The sequence below is a fragment of the Notolepis coatsorum genome (genome assembly GCF_963971535.1).
Source record: "Notolepis coatsorum genome assembly, chromosome: 4".
Taxonomy (NCBI): Eukaryota; Metazoa; Chordata; class Actinopteri; order Aulopiformes; family Paralepididae; genus Notolepis; species Notolepis coatsorum.
The window spans coordinates 45,561,729-45,570,565 of record NC_140168.1 but is presented as its reverse complement, the minus strand read 5'-3'; positions in this window follow the sequence as shown (position 1 = coordinate 45,570,565).

Sequence of the window (8,837 nt, the reverse complement as noted above, 5' to 3'; positions counted from 1 at the left end):
CGTTACAATGTACAGGGAAATAACATTATGGCGTGTTATGGCGTTATGTGGTCCTTGTATGTTGTTATGTGGTCCTCGTTTGGATAATATGTAAAGTACAGTTGACAGCTGCGTTGTGTTAACGTTGCAATGTACAGGGAAATAACGTTATCGCGTCGCGATAATATACATGTATTCCATTTGGGCGTCTGAGCGGGGGAAAAGAAAATGGGCATTTGGAGGGCGTTACCGGGGCCAATCAGGGCAAAATGCGGAAGCGCTCTTGCACTCTTCGGCTGTGATAAATATAGACGCCCCCCCACCCCACCTACCCAACCTCCTCCAATGTACAGTTTCTTCGTCAAATGTATATACTCTCTTTTTTAGACTATTTTTGTATCACAAACAGTACTGTATTTGTAAATCTGGTATGTCATAAATGTATAGATGTAGCAGTACTGTAGGGCAGCTGGGTGGCGCAGCGGACACTGCACTCGTCACCAACGCAAGAGACACCGGGTTCGAATACGGCTGTCGGCGTTGCCTCCGGCTTGGGCCGGCCATCATACTAACTCAATTGGCAGAGTTAGCGGGTGGGAAGTCGAAGGGTGGTAGTCTGGTCATTGTGAACAGCGACTCCTACAGGTCGGTTGGGGCGCCTGCACAGCAAAGTCAGGAAAAATGGCGGGGGCAGTGTGAGCCTCCTACACGTTACTCCTCGCCAAATGAGAGTCCGCGCTGGCAGGTGAAAAGATGTGACCGGCTGCCTCCACATGTATCGGAGGGGACATGTGATGCAAGGCTTCTATCCTCCCTACAACCGGCCAGTGGGGGGCATATGCGAGCAACGATCAGGACAGGGGAGGGAGAATTGGCACGAGAGGTAAATTGGGATGGGGAGAAAAATCACAGAAAAAGGAGGAGAAAAAGTAGACAAAAAAAAAAAGATGTAGCAGTACTGTCTATCTGTATGTCATGTATGTCATATATGTTATGATGAATTGAAAATGGGGGACCCTGATGTAAACAAGACAAAAGTCTTTCTCTGGTCTGCATCCCCTTAACAATTGTGTGTATTGAGCTGTACTGTATTGTACCCATTCTACAATCTGTTAATAAAATGTTCAATCAATTCAATCAATCAAGGTTACCGGTTTGATTCCCGCTCCTCCCGGGCAGTGTGTCGAAGTGTCCTTGAGCAAGACACTTATCCCCTAATTGCTCCCGATGAGCAGGTTGGCACCTTGCATGGTTGCCTCCGCTGTGAATGTATGAGTGAATGGGTCAAATGTGAGGAACAAGTTCTGTATCGTATGGCTCTCGCTCGGCGTCACTCATGCACTGTCCTTGCACGTGCACGCGCACTGAATAAAAGACCACAATGTACCTTTATATCCCAATATTTGTCTGACCACACCCCTATCAGCTTCCCATATAGGGGTGGGGCCACCCCCTCGCCTCCTTTCTCGCTTCACCACAAGGAAGTGCCTCGATAGCCCCACTTGACGATGTTGTTAGTAGGAGAAAGTTGGAAAACAAGAGATACGTTGACATCATATCTTTATTTTCTCTCTCACTATATTCGAGAAAATACGGCGATATTGTCTTCGTACTGGAGTGTCTGGAAGATGATGATCATTCTACACCTCCGTCGGGTTTCGTATTGGGAGTTTATGCCGCTACATGCCTCTCAACTGCAGTCCTCCTTGCTGCGGCTGGTTGCGGTAAAACCTTCCAGCGACACAGCTGGACTGTAGGACGCGCCGCTGTTGTGAGAAGCGGTGGGTTCCAGGTTGGTGAGTAATGTTGCTTGCGAGCTCCACTTGTCTGTTAGTGCTATGGGGGCTAGCTGACAATGTTTACGAAAACCGGCCCCAGATTAGGGTCCTTTGGCGACGGCGGAGGATCCTGGTTTGAAGCCCATTATAGCAACTAGTGGGCCACACGACCAGTAACTGGTGATCCCAGGATCTCTGGACGTGTGGGTACTTCTCTGTCACCGTATAAGGCCCCGTCTTTCATATACAAATGAGAGTATACCCTAAACGAGGAAATGTGAGCATGGATGATCGTTATCGGAAAATCCATGTTCAAGTCGGCTACAGCCCAGATGGGATTGTACCGGCTCCGCCGGATGGTAAAATCACCGTTGTAAAACTGTGTTAACATCTCGTTTCTCTTCTCTCTTAAAAGGTGAGGAGGGTTTCAGAACGGCGGCCTGTCTGAGTGTGACTTGTTATATCGTTGCGTACGAGTTCAGGTGATAGCTGCTTAGCTTGCGTGCTAGTTGTGGCCTACTGTGTTAGCCAGTCAGCTGTTAGCTGCGGCGCTAGCTCGCTGTGTTTACCAGGAGCCTGTTGTGTCACTAGGCTAGGTAACGTTAGCTTGCTGCTATCGGCCGAGTGCGGCCGTTAGCTTAATGCTACACTGTTGAACGTTCTGAGACTATAACATGCTTAAACACTCTGACTACGACGTCATCTTTGACAGAGGATGTTAGTCGAACCTACCCTGGGGCCAGCCGGCGAGGACTGCGTCAACAAGGGGGACGGTTTCGGCGGGATGGAGCGGCGACGCTGCCCAGGTCGACAACACAGGACGGCTGTGTTTACTACGGTGCCTTGTTAGAGACTGCAGTTTCGCTTGATCTGCGCTCACGGTAGGAAGGGTCCTGACCAGACCTTGAACACTTCTTCTTGCTTTCCCTTCTAAATGTTTTGTAAATAACGATGTTTTCCAAAACGAGTGTTGCTGCACTACATTTAGGATACGACGCGAGTTATGTGTGAATTGTCTTGTCACTGGTCTCCATGCAAATCGGGTTATTTGTTACAGATGTGAAAATTATCTGGTTTGTTGTGTTGAGACACATTGTGTGTTCATGTACCGTGTACTCACAACTAAGGGGGTTAAACTAACCTATAAAGCTATGCTTAGTGACATATGAGTGAAGAATGATTCTTTTCTCAGCCTGTAATGACAATGAACAGTGTGTTCACATATTAACAGGTTTACCTGTTTAACTGGCCGTATTAAGGGTAAAGTAGGAGGGGTGTTCTTCCCCCCGGTTCCCTGGGGACTTCTTCACCCTCCTCTCAGACGTGTTGTTACAATATATTGTACACTGTGTGGTAGGGATACGATGTAACCCTTAGCTTGATTGCTGGGGTTGTGCTAGAACTGCTTGAGAAACTATATTTTCCTAAAAGAAAAGATTGTTTGGTCACTTTTTCGTGTGTGCTTAGCAAGGCCTGTGGCCGATACTAATCGAGAATTATGTATTCTCTCATTATGAAAAACGGCGTTCCTCTGTAGAGTGTTTTTGCCATTTTTTGTAGGTGATAAAGGGTTGTGTGTGTCGTGTGACCTACAACTGGGTTGGGTTGGCCACAGAAGCACATGTGTAAGTCTGGTACCGGGGCTCTTGAGAGGGCCCTCTCTATTCTGTGTTTTTTCCTTAGTAAAAATCAGATGGCAGGTTAGCACATGCGCTGTGTGAAGCTGTTAGACGCTTCATGGAGCTGACTATGACTGCGTCATACTCTTTTTGTCATTACATCGTATCATGGGTGTGGGGTCGTAAAGGGGTGAACTGGTAATCCTTTTCTCCCCTTCTTTGATGGGCAGGGGTTAAAACCTCCTGTCTTTCAAGGTTCCTGTCACGTTGCTGTTCGGCACGTTACAGGGTAAGAGGGGGGGGGGGGGGGGGAGTTTCCTGGTCCCACGCCCTGGAATATTGGGCGTGTGCACCGCAGAAATTCCCCCGCCATAGAGTACGACACTGTGCGCGTCCATATGATGGATCTGTTTCGGGGGGTGGTCAGGGCTCCTCCTCACGAAGCTCCTATTCGGGCCTTCTGTGAGTTAGGACTCTCCTTCCATGTGAGGGAGCCTCCTCAGAGTACAGAGCCTCCTCCTCAGATTGTCAAGGTGAGTGGAACCTCAAGAAGGAGTCCTACTCTATTGTGTGTGTATTCGATTCAATTCGATTATTGAGTGTGTATGGGTTCAGTGCCTCCTCCCCGGAGAGCCCTAAAACCAAACTTTTACATGGCTCAAGGTGCAATATATTCTTTTCAATCTGTACAGCTCGCGTGGGAAGTCTCTCTGGGGATTTCCGTCTCCTCTCTATGGGAGGGTGGTGGAATGTAAAAATGTAAACAATTTTTACCCCCGGCTGTGTAGACTGGGACACATGCTGTTGGTGCTTCCTTCTTTTCTATTAAAAAGGGTTGGAGTTAGGAAGCATCGCACCCCTCTTGTCGTTTCCCTGGGCGCCTTGGGGATTCAATGACAGGTCTAAATAGCCTGTTCATTGATGTGGTTGTGTCCCGACGCACGCATAGTGCTAGCTCGGGGTGTTCTGTTGAAGATCAGATGAATGACTGGCACGCCTTGGTTGCTTGAGGTTAAAACAGCGTTTTTATAAAGCAACTGGGATGGAGGTTTTTCCTCTTCCGACGACCTGTTTTGGTTGTCGACGGATTCTCGTTCATATCTGGGGGATGATGACGGAATGGATCTGAACATATGTAGAGGGGTCTCACGCCCTGGGGGTGGGCCACCGGGCGCGGTTCGCACCGAACGTCTGGGTGGCGCCTTCTTTTCATGTTTAAGATCAACACGCATATCTGCCCCTTCTCCTGGAGTAGGCATGTCGGCGTGGTTAGGGCACGGGACTGGTTCTGGTCACACTGGTCCGGATCAGTTAAACCCGTTGTCCGCCGGGGATGCAGATCTGCTGTTCTGGTACCCTGAGGGACTTGGGCTTTTTTCAGGGGGAAAAATGCCAGGTCGGTCCGGGTGTCACAGGGTTAAGCGCTATGGAGACCCTGGTTGGGTACATTTTGTACTCTGCACTGTCGTAATGGCTTACTGCCATGCCAACCTGTACACGCTCGATCTCGTCAGATCTCGGCCGCTACGCAGGTTGGTCCTGGTTAGTACTTGGTTGGGAGCCCGCCTGGGAATACCAAGAACGGTGGTTCTCCATTCTTTTCGCTCCTCTCTCACGCATGGCGAAGAGGGGCCTGTTGGGGTGGTCTTTGACCTCCTCTGGTGACCCTGTGCTTCCCGTATCGCCGGGCCCGGTCCGAAGTAATGTTTCGTCGACCCGTAGGCCTGGGATAACCCTTTTTTGAAAACTGAAACACTTGTACTGCGGTATAGCCAGTGTGTACCCGCAGGTGTGTTTTGGAGTTTTTTCTTGAGGGGTTATAGGAACAACCACCGCATTGGGTAACGACAAGGTGGTTGATTCCCTGGTGTGTTGGAGCAGTGTCAACTCCCGGGTTACCCGGTTGAGGGTGCCCCTGCACGTTCATGACGTCTGCCAATCATGTCAGCCTTCTCTGCCTCAACCCCTCTGGGTGGTTTTTTTTTTTTAAATGGAGGCTTGGTCATGCAACAACGCCAGCATACGCCCCTTCCGCCGGGGGGGCTGTTCTCAGCTGACTCCTTTGGCGCCTGTCTCGTCCGCAGTGCTCCAGGCTCAGGTTACAGCCTGTTGCCTGGTTTTCCCCGGTGCGCTGCCTGCTTCCGTTGGTTAACCTTTTTTGTGTGCTTACGGCCATGCTGACTGCCTGTTCTGCAGGGTCAGTGTGCCAGGCGGTGTGCTATTGGGGGGAAAGGGCCCGCTCTTGGAGGGGCCTTATCCGAATACGCTGGCGATGTGGGGGGCGGTGTCACTAAGTGACCGCCTGGTGGGGTCTTGATGCCTGGCGTCATTGACCTCTTCTGGCCCCCGTTTTCCAGGGGATCCAGTCCCTTCAGTGGGTCTGGGTCTTCCTTCGCGCTCCGCTGCTACGGCCTTGCCACGGGGTTGGGTTTGCCCTTGACCCCGTGATTCTGGGGGCAGTAACGAGGTTGTTCCCTTCGTTCGTTCCCGGGTGGCATGCGGGTTGTGCGTGTGTGTAGTCGTGGGGTCAGGCCACGGTCTGCTCACCCTGTGCGTTGAGTTGCTTGAGTGCCTCTTCGCACGGTCGGGTCCGTCGCCCTCCCAGGAACCTCCAATAGGGGGGGTGCCCTCCATTAGGGGGGGTCGGGGGGGCTCGGTCCTCCCTGATCTGATGGTTGTGGGGGGCCTTCAGCGGGGTGTATTTGTCGGCCGATCGCTCTCGCTCGGCCTCCCTTGTGCATGAGTGACGCCGAGCGAGAGCCATACGATACAGAACGTTAGGTTATGACTATAACCAAGTTCTGTTAGTAGTGGTGACGCTCGGCGTCCGACGCCGCTGCAGCCCTTGATCTCGTCTTGTGGTGAAAGCTTGGGAAGGAGGCGAGGGGGTGGCCCCACCCCTGCTTATATGGGAAGCTGATAGGGGTGTGGTCAGACAAATATTGGGATATAAAGGTACATTGTGGTCTTTAATTCAGTACGCGTGCACGTGCAAGGACAGTGCATGAGTGACGCCGAGCGTCACCACTACTAACAGAACTTGGTTATAGTCATAACCTAACGTTAAAGCACTTTGGATAAAAGCGCTATATAAATGCAGTCATACAATTAGAACAAAGTCCATAAATTTAGCCATAAACATATATCTGTGCTTTTTTGCTGGTAATGGTTTTTTTTCTAAATAAATTCATGATGATTCAATAAAATCACATTCTTTAGTTCTGTACCTCAGGAATCATTCTTCCCCCATAAAAAGAATGAACTGATCCTTGTGTGACATCATCAACGGGAAGTAACACCATAAGTCTTCTGCACAACATTTAATTTGATTTGAAATCTTTATTTCGAACATGTAAATAAATACAAACAATATAAAATCAAAACAAATCATTGATCTCAAGAAATAAAAAATAAAATAAAATAAACAAAAGCGAAACATAACTTTCATTCATTTTATTTTGTTTGGTACATGGGGGTACAGTTCATCTTTGCACAATATCATCAACATCTTTTTTTTAACATGATACACCATGGCCGAAAAGGAGCAGGGTGAAGAAAACGTATGTTTCCTGCCCCCTTCCAAACTTCATATTTATTTTAACATAATGGTCAGCTCAAGTGCACCTTACAGCTTCATACCATATAATAATAATAATAATAATAATAATAATAATAATAATAATAATAATAATAATAATAATAATAATAATAATAATAATATAATAATAATAATCATTACCATAATTATGATAATATGACCATGAATAATAATAACGGTAATAATAATAACAATAAGATGCTAGATAGCAATAAACAAACAAACAAAAAAAAAAACTGCCTCAAAAAAAGAGCCTCAGATGCATGGAAAAGAGAAAAAAAACAAAGAATAAATCAAATCAGATAGAGAAATGTATACCTGCTGTTCATATGTTCTCATTGTTCTGTCTTTAAAAGTTTTTTTTAGTTGGAAAATATTTGTACAGTACTTCAACTCATTATAAAGAGAATTCCAGAGTTTGACTCCCACTCAATTTACATGTTCGAAAAGGAGTAGGAAGAAGTATACACTTATTTAATCATACCCCTTTTCCACTACTCAAATGAGTGTACTAATTTAAAACCTTACAAAACAAATATATATATAAAACAAAAACTATATATGTAAAACATGAAACAAATTAAATAAAAATGTAAACTGCATGAATGTCAAATCCCTTCCTCATCCCTGTACCTCGTGAACATCATTTCCTTATAATTCAGTTTGAATTGTCTCATATTTGGACATTGCGTTAGCACCACATTCAGACTGTTCCACAGTTTCACTCCACATATTGAAATGCAGTGTCACTGTCTTCTCATGGTAGTGCGTATACTAAGAACTTTTAAATTGAGTTCTCCCCTCAGATTATAACCCCCCTCTCTATCAAAGAACAGTTCTTGAATTGCGCAGGAACAGGCAAGTTACTACCTTCTTTTATAACTATATTTCAGTCATTTATATTGTGATATTGTGGTCGTCAAGCTCAACTCTGTAACATGAAATAAAGACAGAAAACTATTAATTGTGAAAATTATCTTTGTCATTTCAACAATATATATTAATTTCTTAATCTCATGCATGCCATGTGCTCTTCTATTATTCACCACATGTAGAGCAATGGCCATCTCTTGCAAAAATAAAATCACAATTCCGTTACACTCAACCCTGTTACGTGTTTCATAACTCATAATGGAGTTCTAAGATTGTGATGGGGTTGTGTTTTAAACACCTTGATTGTGAAGTTATCCAATTATTTAAATTAATAATTGTATTTGATCAATATTCTTATACCACATGTTGAATGTAATAATGTCCATGTGCATGCTTGCGTCTATATGCGTGTGCACATATGATCAATATAATAATAGGGATTGAATGCCTGAGGGAAAATATGCTTTCCTGGAAGTATATGTATTTAATGGTGTGGGGTGTTCAGAAAAGTAATACATTTTGGTAAAGAAATATATTAAAATGTCAAAGTCCAAATCATACTCGTTTCGTGGAATGACTATACATATTTCTAAAAGGTTCAAATTTGTTTCAAGTGAAGTATCTTTCTTCCATTGCTATTCAACTGGGGTGGCTAATGTAAATCAAAACCATTGTTCAAAAGCAAAACTCAGCTTTATTGAAGATATGATACTTGACATCTTCATAGACTGGATACTGTAGAAATCGTACAACACGTTGCCAAAATACTTTCTTCTTGCAACACAGACTTAAAAAGGTCTATTGAGCAACTCAGGCGTTAGGTTTAGTGAGAGATGATTGACCAGGCAAGGACATCCCTTCAGCAAATACATATTATACATATAATATAAATTACAAATGCAATTTGTTCATTTCATTTTTACAAGCAAGACATAAAGCCAAGAAGAGAATGCAACCATATTAAAATACATGTACACAATACAATACTTT